We start from the raw sequence: 13,629 nt of genomic DNA, 5'->3' as shown, positions 1-13,629 counted from the left end.
AGCAAGCAAGCAGTGAAAAGTGGCCAGTTAAGCGCAACAACTTCTCCTGTGCAACCAAGCAGCAGTGCACTTATGAAGTCTGAGAACTGTACAGTACAACTTTTCGGGTCTTTGCTGCTGATAGTGCTGCTCCGTCATCTTGTGAAAAGGAGCGTGACTCCCACTGCCTTCATCTGCTACCAACACCACTGAACAATAAAGATATGCTGGCAGAATATAGCTGGTTGTGTGTGTGCTTCTGTATCAGTCTGTATCTAGACTTTATCGTGTGTGTGTGTGTGTCTGGGAGCTTGTGGATTCGCTTCAGTGGTTTGGTCCTGGCGATACAGGAGCTCAGCTGTGCTTTGATGTTGCGAGGTCGAGGCCCGTCCCAGCAGGAAACGACGGGAGTAGGCCTAACTCGCCTGTCAGGAGGACTTTGTCTGGCCAACCCACGTCTCGTCTGGAGAACACAGGCACAAAGTGAAGTGAGCAATGTTCATCTGAGCTATCTTTTCAAGTCAGATCTGGCTGAAAGATAACCTTCTAACTCGCTCTGTTATCAGGGGAGGAAGAGAGGAATAAAGAAAAGTAAACTGCTATTGCTCCAACACAGACACATTCAAATACACAAAGTGTAGAAGGGAAATACACATGCTAATGACAGTCTTTCCCAGGACTCAGATTTTTAAATCACACTTTTTGCACAATTCAGAAAGAGAAAAGAAGTCTTGAAGCTGAAAAAAGTGAAACCTTAAAACCCTGAAAGAAAAGCGACACAACTGTATCATTTGTAGTTATTGTCTATATCTATGTGTGTGTGCTGATGCGGTGTCATCAATTATCTTGCTGGAGCTTCAGTCTGAGCGCTGCATGCTCTGACAGACATAGAGCTGTCTGACGTCTCTGTTTGAAGTGACACTGTGATGCTACAGGCCGCCATTCTCAGCCCAAAACTCTCAGAAAAGACTTTTTGTCTTTTTCTGAGAAAAGTCTGGAGGTGTATCTCAAAGACAGCCGTAGCCTCTGGAGTGAGGGTGTGTGTGCCTGTATGCTTGCAGATGAAATACAATCATATACCTCTAAGACATCTTGGTGTGTGTGTGTGTGTGTGTGTGTGTGTGAGCTAGCAGACGAAATAAGATATCCCACAAAGGCAATCACAGCAGTTGAAGCTGTGTGTGCGCTAACAGGTGAAATAAGATATTCCACAAAGACAACCATGTCACTTGGATTTATTGTATGTGTGTGTGCTGCTGTTTGTGTGTGCACTAGCAGACAAAATAAGATACAGCTCAAAGACAATCTCGACACTTAGTTATTGTTGGAGTGTGAGTGTGCTGGCAGCAAAAAAAACCCTGTTAAATCTGTGGTTATCGTTTGTGTGTGTGTGTTCCTGGGAAGCTGTCGATGTTGACATTTTCCTCTGAGTCTCTTCCTCTGAAGTCTCCTCCAGTTGTCGGCTTAGGTTCCTCAGAATCCCACCTGCACACTCAACGCAAAGCCAATCTGACAATAACTGACCCATCCATACCTGTCAGTCCACTTCTGATGCGTCAAACCACCTCCCTGCATGAACATGCCATGGAGCTTTGAAGTATCTGAAGCGTGTGTTTCTCCGAGTGTGTGTTTCTTGTCCAGATTCCCATCTGGTAGACAGAACAGGTCTTTTGCAAACTTTGCATGCTCTTTTTCTGTCTCATGTTTTATGTTTTTTATGCTTAAACACATTGAGGAGGATCTATTGTTAGAAATATAATATAATATTCATAGCAATGTTTTCATTAGTGTATAATTACCTGAATATAAGAATCATTATGTTTTTGTTACCTTAGAATAAGCTGTTTTTATCTTATCTATCTGGTTGCTTTCCATGGAGTCCCCTATGTTAACTTGCCATGTTTCTACAGTAGCCCAGTAGGGACAAACCAAACACTGGCTCTAGATAGGGGCGTTAGCATTTTTTTTGCACAATTTTGCACCAACATAGTTTTTCCTTCGAGCTTGGAAGGGGAGGATGAAATGAGGGGGTTACGATCTGCAACTCCACTGCTAGATGCCAGTAAATCCTACACACTGAACCTTTAATTTCCATTTGTGAGTAAAAAAACTTGAGTGGAGATTCTAAATAAGCAAGGAAAAGCAGCAAGGAAATCCTATAATGTATCAGTTATTAGGGCCTGATTAATTAGATAGTCTCGTCATGGTCTTTTGACCAAGAAAAGTAGTTGTTTCTAGTATAATATAATTTGAGACATAACTCCTGTCTCTCGCTCTCTGTCCACTTATCTCTCATCTAAATACACGCACACACACAAAATCGTTCTGACTGGGCTACATTTATCTCTCCAACTCTATCCCTTCTCTTCCCCCTAAGCAGGAAGCAGCAGATCAGGACTGGTTCCCAAGAGGATAAGATAATACAATAACCATAAAAACTTTCCTCCAGCCCCCACCACACACACACACAGCGTCTGCCTCGCCTACAGCCTCCTGCGGGGACGGCGGCGCAGCAGCACCTGTTTGGAAGAGCTCCAGCTCCGCCCGGCTCGTTTCAAATCACCTCCCTACTGTAGCCTTTTCATGTATTTTACAGGCTTGTATCCAGTTCATCGCTCAGCAAACCAGGCTTGTTGTTGTGTACTTATCCCAGTTAATACAGGTTTTGCACCTGGCGGCTCAACACGGCGGCTGAGGGTAGATAGCATTTAAAGATGAATCACTGCAGGCACTTGCTGCACACATGTTTTGGTTGAATATGCAATACAACAGTTTTAGCTTTTCAGCTTTTTTTTAATATAGCTCTCTTTAGCATGGTTGAAAAAAGGAAGCAAGCACTAATTGTGTATCTATGAAACATGCTTTCAAAGTGTTGAATTAAAACCTCGTTGTAGCCTGAAGACTACAAATCAACCTTTAACTTATCTCCCTTATCTTGCTCCTCTGAGCCTCCAAATTCGTCCGTTAAGCACATTCCCAAGATGCACTTCCACCGTCAAGCTCTCACTAGCACTGAGATGAAATCCAGGAGGGATTGTCTCGGCCAGCATGAGTTCCTGTGTTGCAACTGTTCTCTGAGCATGCAAAAGCCCCTTTTTCACAAGAGAAAGGAGGAAGGGAAGAGGAGGAAGATGCCCCAGGGAGGAGTGAGAGTTGACACTGTCGGAGTTCATGAGAAAGGAAATGATGGGAAGAGAAAGGACTGGCAAAGATCAGAGCATTAATGATTTGTAGGGTGGTTGCTGTGATTCCTGGCTCTGCCTGAAATATCAGTTTCATATCAATTGTGAAAGTGAAAAAAATTACTTCAAAATATATCTTTCGACCAATCAATCTGTAACATTCTCATATGTGCATCGTCTTTGCTATGTAGTACCAACACAACAATGAGTCAGTATGTGCCTAGTTCATGAAAGCAGTCTAAATCCTCTGTCTGGTGGCATGCCCCATGAATAAATCCTGTGGAAAAGAAAATTAATTAATTCCATTCATTTCCGATACCTGTCTCATGTTTTTGAAAAACAGGTAGGAAGTTTTGTAATAATTGCAAAACAAGTTAGAGCCACCAACAGAAACTCGGAGCCCAGTGAAAAAGAGTCCTTCACACACTGTCACCAAAGAAAAATGAGGAAATGGATGAAGCCATTTTTCCTTCATGGAGTCGTTTACGTTGATGATCCCTCTGACCATACTTTGGTGTTGTGGTCAGTTAAGGCCAACACCCTAGACAAGGCCGCCGCCCCGCCTGAGGATCAGAAACATTTGCGAGCGGTCGTGTTGCGTCTCACCGCAACAGCCGATTTTTCAAGGTCCTGATCTCGGCAGGCCACATGACTTTGTGTCAAAGTTACTCTCCCCACATTTCAAGGTCTTTGGCAAACCGAGGCTGCCAGCAACCGCTGCAGAGAGCCGGATGCTTTGCTTTTACATCATCCGATCCAGAACGGGGGAGCAAATAAAAAGGAAGGAAAACAAGAATCTAAGACATACAAACAAAAGGAGAGGGAGTTGTGACTGGCAAATCAAGGGAGGAAACAAAACAGAGTAGAAGGAGGATGTAGGTGTCACAAAGAAATAGAGAAACCCAAGGGTTGCCTTTTTTTTTAATTAAAAGTTTCTTGTTTTCATCAGATATATAAGCTGACAACGGCCCTGCAACAAGGAGGTCTCAAGTCAGTGAACTGTCATGTTTTACATTTGGTCTCATTTCCTGCTTGACACAGATTGAGAGGGATGAGGGTTTCGCGACGCGGAGCCGCTCGCCTCAGGAAGGAAGCGTTATCGGGCGGATATTGAGCGAGGATGCTCTGCAGAGTCATTTGGAAGCAACAAACCCAAGAAAGCAAATTCAGCCCTCCTCCTGGGTTACCGTGGTGACAGGCCCTACTAATCCACTGACACACTTACTAGATCGCTATCTAGCGCTGGATTCAATTAGCTGGGTCTGGTTGGGAAGAGATAAACAGCCTTTATTAAGACTTTGATATCGTAATGAGAGGGGATCGGAGGCATATGTTTGATTCTGTTTAGGAGTCAAGATAAGAGATAAGAGATACAGGGTGCTTATCAGTGACATTGGAGGAAAGGAGATTAGTCTCAGGGCATTAGTGGCAATGTAACATGATACAGTGGTTAATGATGTGAAACAAACATGCTTACCCTTGCCGCTGCTTTGTTCAGTATGCAAGAAAGGGAAAAGAAAACGGGATGAGTATTGTTAAACCATAATTTGCTCGACAGCGTTGCCTCTGCAAAGATGAAATTACTCCAGCTTGTTCTCAGCGCATAATTCCTTTTGACAATTACACAGACACGCCATTCATCTTTTATGGCATGCTAATTGTGTTTACCAGTGGTCATGGAGGCTTGTTTGCTGGCTTCCGTCAGTCATATGAAGACACAAGCTTTGCTTTTCCCGCAGAGGCTCCGTCCGCCTGCCGCTGCACACACAGACCAGCTGGCGGTTTGATCTTCATGACAAAATTCCTGAAAAAGCGCTACCGGCGACACAGAGTGCTTTTATAGCCAGAGTTCTTGTTATCAGACTACTACATCAAATGCAAGTACAGGGTAGAAAACCCAAACATTTGTGAGTTCTGCTTGGCAGGAAGTTGTTGACAGGTCTGTTGGGGATGGGTAGTACACAGATCAGACTGCTCTGAGGTCATTTGTTTTTAGTATCAATAGTTAAAAGGATTAATTTGGACCAGTGCCACCAAGAGACATTCACCTGTACCCATTATTCTCAGGAAAACAAAATGGGCTTGATTGTGGCCATACCTTTTAAACCACTCTTGTGAACTTCAGTACACAAAACTCTCTCCAGAGCCAACAGCACCCCAAATCAAAATCTCATTTGTATTTGTGCCCTTTTCTTTCTTCCTCTAGAACCTCCCTCTCCCTCATTTTCTACCTTAAATGCCTTGGAACAAATCAAGTCATGAGCGAGGAAAGGTATGGCCATAGCTTTGAATTAAACATTGGGTTGGATCTGACGTATGGATTTAAAAGGATGCCCCCATGTTCAGAGACAGAACACTCTCTTCCTGCCTTTTTCTTTGCTTCTAAATCATTGAGTCATTGATATCGATCAGCAGTCCTTTTAGCTCCCTGTAGATATATTATGGTCATTTGTGCCACTGGAAGTAAATTGCCCTTCAAACGAGGTTAAAACACAGTAGGCCAGAAAAATAAATGCAAAGCAATAGACTTGAAAGAAGTCAAGCAATTTATAGAAAAATCACCTCTCTTTTTTCTCTCTCTGTCTTTCTCCCTCATTCCTCATTCTGTGTGATTGATGCAATGATCATTAATCAGCCTTTGTTGCACAACTCTTCTTGTGACTAATACTAGAACTGGGACATTGACTGTAAGTCACTTCTCACATTAGCCTCTAAAACACCACCAAGCCCCTGTTGGAAAGCCCAGCACAGCACTCTCATTCTACCTCAGTCTTTAGGGCTTTACAGAAGTAATTGGCCATATCAGTTTTTGATGTGCTTTACTGTTGCACAACCTTCCAACATGCTGGCTGCCACATTCCTCTGGGGCTCAGGGTAAGGTGAGGTACCTTTCCAGTTCCAGTAATGCATTACTCCTAGTTGGTTTGATAAATGGTCGGGGGCGAAGGTCGACCCCTGAGGACCGCATTCTGGCACAGCTCAAGGAAGCTTTCAGAAACACTTTTAGACCAACCTCTGACTGACAGCTTGACTGTGTTGGAGCGATGGATGGTAAGCTTGAGCCATACAAAACTGACAGGTGGTTTTCTTGTAGAGATGTGTGGGATAGTGCAGCAACGAATTATTTAATTTACTGGAGTGAAAAATTGGACTCACAGTGTCACAATTTCTGATATGAAGGAAATCACTCCATGGTAGAAGTGAATATGGGTATGCTGTCTTTTTAGATGACCTTATAGATAATGCAGTCCAGTTCAGTGTTTATATTAGAAGACAAGATGTGCCAAAATACGAATAAAAATATTTATCAGAGTTATGAGCTTGTGGCTTTACTTTCTTAGATTACTTAAGTTTGCATTTTCAATCATTTTAGTCAATAATACCATGACTTGTATTCTAACCTAATTCAATGATTGTCACTGGTATAGTATAGACTATAGACTATGGACTCTCGATTCAATCAACTTCATTTTAAAAGTATCAGTAATAGCCTTCCAAAACCCATATTGATTAAGTCCTACTGCTAAAGGCTAAAAGCCTGCTCATGAATTTGTAGTCCAAATCTAAGAAGATCGTGTTCATGTTTTCCCAAAGGGACAGGTTCTTGAGATAAGGACGGTCACTGACAAGCCTTGTGTTCGCCAAATAGCTAGCTTTGTTTGCTGAAGGTCAGTCTGTGTTTGCATGGCCAGTCTCAGGTCACTCTGGCTGTGGGAACTATCTCCACCACTAGTTACCTATTGTAGGAGCTGGAGATGACACACATTCCTGGCGGTGTCAGCGTTCAGAGGCATGCTGAGAAATGTGGCACATTGTGAGAGGAAATGTTTACCTGCACTTTGTGTTGCGTACGATGAGACGTGCTAAAGCGTTTTCTCATATGGGTATGATGCTACCTGACGCACTGCTGGCTGAGGTTGACACAAATGTTAAGCTGTCGCTCTGTGCTCTGATGCTGTGAGCCATGTGTGAGGAATTACAGTGTAACTGTGATGTATGAGCTGGTTTGGCTGTGAGGTTTTTTTAGTTACATTTTATTAGGTTTTAAGACAGATACAAAATGCTTGCCAGTGGGGCACATTTGCACATCTTGTTCAAAGGCAGTCTGACGGTACCTTTCTTATTAACTTTCTTATATATTCCATTAATCAGAAAAGGGAATAGTAGTAGCAGTAGTCGTAGTAAACATGTTGGCAATAGCAGTAGAAGTATTAACAATATTTGTTGCAGCAGTGATTCAAGAAGGATTTTTCCTCACTGTAAAAAACAGGAAGGCAAAGGGCATTCAAGTTTAAAACCAACCCTGCCAGATGTCGCTTCCAGCGGGCCCACTGGTCACCAGATAGAGCAGCGTGGATCCAATTCCACTTCAATCAGAGCCACTGACCCCACTGAAAAATAACAAGGGGGGAGGCAGACGTTTCAAAATTAGAGCTCAGTATCATAGCGTGTGTGAGTGCATTGGCTGGCTGTGTTCCCTGTCCATCTGATCTGCGAGATTTTGAAGAAAACTTACTTCCACTCTCTTTTTATTTGATTCACTGTTATGTACTTAAGTACAATTTTGAGGTATTTGTACTTTACTTTCTATTTTATGCTACTTTATACTTTCAATCCCCTCCATTTTTTTTCTGCTTTAGTTAGTAGTAACTTTACATGTTAAGATTTTGAGTATTTTTCCATTAATTTAGCTTAAGTTGAAGATCTAAAGACTGCTTCCACCACTGATATTAGGGTAGTAAGATGAGGTTTGTGGTGATGGGGGCAATTCCCCTGTGGCTGCAAAATATCACTTTCACCCCGTTGGGGGGATGAATTGCTGACACGCACCACAAAAACCAAGTGGCCCGGGGTCTAAGGTTTCAGGGGCCCACATATTCAAAACCCTCTATTCGAACAGAGCGGATCGCTTACAAAGCCTTCCCCGGGATAGCAGTTTTTATTGGTGAAAATGACTCACTGTTTTTGATGATTTAGTCTCATTTTGAAGAGAGAGACGACTTGACGTCACGTGGCCTCAAAGCCATGTGGAACATTCTGGGCTTTAGCGATAATTAGGGGGTTGCCCACTTTCTTAAAAAAAAAAAAAAATCATCACAGTTTCACAAAAGCAGATTTTTCCTTCGTTCATATCCCCATCAAAGCCAGTTAAATTTTTGCCAAGATGAATGATTTTTTTTTTTTTTTTTGCGATGCCAAGAATATTTCAGTCAAAAGGTTGCGGTGACCTCAATGGATGATGGATGGCATGGAAAAGGCACAGAGAGGAACAGAAGGACAACGGACGAAAAATACCTTGTAAAAGAAACAGCCAGTCCTCTAAAAAATCATAAAAATTATAGTCAAAGTAATTTAGTTTGAAGTGGGCAAAAAAGTAGAAATGTAACTTGAACAGATGTGACTCTTGTATCGTGTGTGGGTAATATTAAAAATGCCAAGGTTAAATTTTCTGATTTTTGTGATGTTTTAATTTGGTCATTATTTAATTCCAAATTGGGGTAGATCAAGACAAAATGCATCATTTACAGTAAACCGTTGCCCCTAAAATCACTGCAGGTTATGAATTCAGAGTGATTTGGCTGTGTAAACGTTTGTATCAGCATAATAGTACCGTCTGTTACGATGCCTGCTACTATAGTGCATGACGGCACTCACTGTAAATTGCAAGTGACCGGCACACACACCATGGCTGTTAGGATTAACTGCTGCGAAGCCAGACGCTGCAGGGACTTGGTCTCGCACACACGCTTACACAGATAGTCCCACTTCCACCCACATTCGCGAAGCCGCAGACACATTGTGCTGCTGTTCACACTGCAGTGACTGAAGGCAGCGAGGTTCCTCAGCAGACAAAAAGACACTACTCTTACTATTCTTTTAATACACAATCACGGTGGTAAACACAGCAGTAAAATGAAAAGATAAGTACTGATTTAAATATGAATTTAGCTGAACTAACACCAAGCTACTGTCTGTTATGGTTAAAGCCGCTTTTTTTATCTGGTGCATAAATGAATAAATAGTTTTAGGAAGGTGAGTTGGCAGAACATGACTGAAAACAAAGAACAGTACCCACATATGGTTTATCATCCTCCAGCAGCATCTAATCTGCATTTTACACTCAATTGTGCTCTACTGCTTTACAGCAGTACTGTCACTACAACCTCACATTAGTTCAGAAAGTATTTGTGCTGCTATCACAGCTCATCGCCTCTTATATCTCTTCACCCTCTTTAAAACAAACAGAGCAAGGCCGGGGGTTTCTAAGAAAGGTGGTTTTCATTTTGAGAAATCCAAACTGCTTGCTGATTTACAGGGTTGGGGGTTTGATTCCCTCTGGATCCCCACCTTCCATACTGAAAAGCACTTTGGATTATAGCCTCCAAGAAATGGCATAAGTTATACTGCATATTTATATGCCAAGTCTACAGCTGCGGCTCAGGGCGCTCGGGGTCTCGATCGAGAATCCATCCATGAATGAAATGAATTGGTATCTGTTCCCAGAAGCCTCGCTTGCCTGGCCTCTGGGGCAGCTACATTATATTGTGCGAGTAAATCAGAAACACACCCTGGGATCTCCACTGTTGATTCGTGTTGAGTTCTTACTCTCAGAGCTGTCGAAACCAAACCTCCCTTTCAGACCTTGTTCTTCATTCACGTTAGCTGGAATGGGGACACAAAAGTAGAGGTGAAGTGTGAGAGAAGATGGCAAAAGGAAGAAGAGAGGGTAGAGGTCTAACTGACAATCGTTAGAAGGAAAAGACACAGTGACACAGAGAAGAAGCCAGAGAATGCTGAGTTTTGAGGCCAGAATCTGGCTGTGAACTTTTGCTTATTCAGTCACATTATGTCATCCAGACAAAGCACCTGATTCCCTCATCATCTCCCTCCGTCTCAAAGGCGAGACCAGACTCACTCCCTCGCTCTATATCCCACCAGGGTACATGCATGGCTTTGTGATCACTAGTCTGGGGGAAGATAACGTGGAGGATAGGAGAGAGAGTGAAGACAGAGGAGGATGTAATGGTAACAAACAATGAATGTGCAAGAAAATATGAGTAGGATGTTAAAAATGGGAGAGAAATGGGAGGCAGGAGAAGAAGCAGGACCCGGATGAGATAAGGGAGGAGATGGGGAGAATATATATTAACAGCCAGCAGTGGATGCTGAGTGCAGAAAGGAAGGGAGATGGAGTAGCTCTTGTTATGGTACAAGATCAAAGAGGCTTTTACAGCAAGGATATAAAGCTGTACGGTATATTTTGTACATCATTCTGCTCAGTTCCCACTGTGTGCCGTCAAAGTACAACAATCATTATGTTTGCCAACATTTTTTGGTTACATTTGATGGTGTTTTTTCTAAGGTGGTTATACTTAAAATTTCCTTTTCCCCCCCCATCTTTGGTGCTCAGTGATTGTTGTGGTTGTCTGCACTGCATATCCCAGAGATCACCTGTCAGTCAAACAGTTTGGCTTGATGAATTGATATATTTTTTTGAATTTAATGTTGCCTGGAATTTTGAGTTTCTGGGCCGGTTACATTTCGTAACAGCCCCCGGGACATACATGCTCTCTGTGAATTGTGTTTGTACCAAGTTTTTTCAAGTACCCATTATGTAAAGTACGGTGCAGACAGCAGACACATGGCTGCTTCATTATATTTTGCCTAGCCAGTAAAAACCAGTACTACCCTACTCAAATACTGCCTGGTCCCAAGTATGCAGTGTCAAATAGATTTATTAAGGAATATATTCTTTTTATAAACTGTAATCATACAGGTTTCAAAATCATATATTTAGATTTTTCTCATCATTAAGTACTAATCACTTTTAAGGTATCAGTAGTCCTCAGTCAAAGAAATGCGTGTCAGGTTGTCCAACAGCATTCGAAACCACCACCCTGTACATCTTTCTGACATCAGAATAGCCGTTTTTCACATGAGACATTTTGAAATGTCATAGCAGGAAAAATACAGATGTAATTAATAACATTAATAACCAGTCCATTCCTTGTAGGTGAGGTAGTTCCAGGGACCTGGTATTATGCACACTGGCTAACTGCCATGGCTTACTGGAAGACGAATGGAACTGAGTCATGGTTAACAAAATTTTCCTGCTATGACAAGTCAAAATGTCTACCACGAAAAAGGTCCATTGAAAGGGTCTTCATCCTACAATGTTTGCAACCTTCCAAAACCAGCAATCCAACAGTTACGTCTGCTTCACACAGTGATTGGCCAGGTATGTGAGCGATTATGCGGTTTTTGAAATTCTCTCTTTTCAGTCTTCACATAATCACTTTTTTGTGCTACAACTGAGTGTAACACTATGAACGGCTTTGAAGTGTGCACTGTTATACCTATTGGTGCGATTCATTGTGCCTTGGCAGGCTCTTTGCCCCCGTGTTTGAGTGTGGCCATGTGGAACAGCTGAACACTGTTGCCTTTAGACGTGGTCGGACGTTACCTTTGGTATTAACTTATTGGATCAAGCATACCAAGGCCTTTTAAGCCTATATCAGTCCTGTTGATACTCTGAATTAGTTGTGGGTACTGCAAGACAAATTACTGCAAAACAGCTGACACACAATGAATTTGGGGCTTTCTGGAGATCTGGGGTTTTCCTGTTTGCTAATGCACCCTTGAGCCTGACAGCTGAAAGATGGACCAATCAGTTAAATAGAGACAGGGGTGAAGATGGTGTGTTGCTGGCTCGACAAATTCCAGTTAAATAGTATCTAGACTAGTTAAATGAAATATAATATCTAGATCTGACAAGAATCTGAATAAACAAGATCTATTCAGAAACCAATTTTGAAAATCACAATGACGGTCATAGCACAGCCCACTTGAAAATATGCCTGAGAAGCACTGAAAGGCTAATCCAGTCTCCTGCGAGTCATATTGGTCCGTGCCAATCAACGAGGTCCCTGATCCAAGAAAATAGACTCTGAGGTATTTATGGAAGAGTGTTCTAGCTGACAACAGAATGTGGTGGCTTTGCCGTTGAGACTCCATTGAAAAGGTCAGCCACCCTGCAGGGCAGCCATCATCAGTAGGAGATTATGTTCCAACACGGCAAGTTCAGCTGATAAACCAACGTCTGTGCAGTATTGCATTTATTTGAAAATATCTCTACAGGGTTAAAACACTAGCGAGCAACTTTGCTTCAAAATAGTCAAATCATATCACTACCAGCAGCTGGATATTTCTCACTTCATTGAATAATGAACATGAGATAATGATTTTTTACTCCTGAAGCACTTGAATAGCACACTTTATCTGCTAAACCGCAGGCTACTTCCAGAGACAGGTTATTACTTCAGAACAGGCACTTATTGGTTGCCTCTGCATTATTTGTCTTCCAGCGGGCTGCAGATGTGGCTGGATCACCTGCTTGTTATTCACTGCAGGTAGCAGCACTTGACTAGATACTTAACACTCACTATCGCCATCTCTCCTCTGCTCTGGCCAGGAAGATGAGAGTGTTGATAAAGGTTTCATTGCTTCCTGTCCTCATCTCTACTTCTGCCTCCTACCTTTTCATCCCCCTATCCCTCTTCCACATTCATTTTCTTTCTGTTACTCGATTTGCTTGTGTGGGCTGTTGTGAAATTTTGATTGCTTTATTTATTTTTGATGTTTCTGAGAGCATGCATGTTTACAGCTAGTGTGTCTATTGATAGTAGTGTTGCCTCTAAGTCTGTTGGTCTAAGTCGGCCAAGACAAACTCCAGTCACTAGTTGGTCAACAGAAGTCCAAGTAAAGTCTTTTTGAGCACGTAGCAAAGTAGCAGGTCAGTTGCACATCTTTCAATGACAAAACAACACAGGACTATAGAAGAACTTTACCCTTAAAAAAAAAAAAAGCTCTTTTACATAGTTAAGACCAAGTCTCTCTCTCTCTCTCTTTCTGTTCCAGGACTTTACCACTTTAACTTTTGCAGAGTGGTGGCAAGTAGAAAGAGTCACAGTCAGCGAACTGACTCAGCAATATATGCAACATTAGGGTGTATTAGCTGAATAATGGTGTTTTATAGATATGAATTCAACTTTTCATTTATAAATGGCAGAATGTTTTGTTTTACCATGCAAAAATGATATATTCTTGCGCCTTGCTTTAAGTCTGGCTCAAATCTAAGTCTCAAGTTTATATCTTTGATGGATAGAAGCAGGACTGAGTTATCTTCTCTCTTGCCAAGATGGGGTGAGACTGGGGTTTTGACGTGCACAACATTCTTTGTTCTTTGTTCTTTATATGATAACTGTGTGCATCCAAAAACTAAAAATCCTCACACATGAATGTGTTGTAAAAGAGCACAGGCCTTCACACATCTTATTTGCTGTACTTTTGACATCTCTCATCTCCATCTGCCACCCACATTTGAAAACTGAACTGTTTCTTCTCTCCTTGGCTTTCTCTAATGTCTGATAAGCAAAAAGAAAGGCTGCTTTTGAGCTGAAAGGTGTTG

The 13,629-nt window shown here is 42.1% G+C and overlaps 1 protein-coding gene across 1 annotated transcript in view; it reads left to right on the top strand.

Moving 5' to 3' along the window:
- nav3 (neuron navigator 3) overlaps window positions 1-13,629 on the top strand; it is a gene marked incomplete in the record, with an annotated part of 202,937 nt that overhangs the window by 23,083 nt on the left and 166,225 nt on the right.

This window comes from Morone saxatilis, unplaced genomic scaffold, assembly GCF_004916995.1.
Source record: "Morone saxatilis isolate NCDOM2014 unplaced genomic scaffold, NCSU_SB_2.0 Contig10, whole genome shotgun sequence".
Classification (NCBI taxonomy): Eukaryota; Metazoa; Chordata; class Actinopteri; family Moronidae; genus Morone; species Morone saxatilis.
Note: the sequence above shows the minus strand (reverse complement) of the source record. Positions and strands in the feature narration are given on the sequence as shown.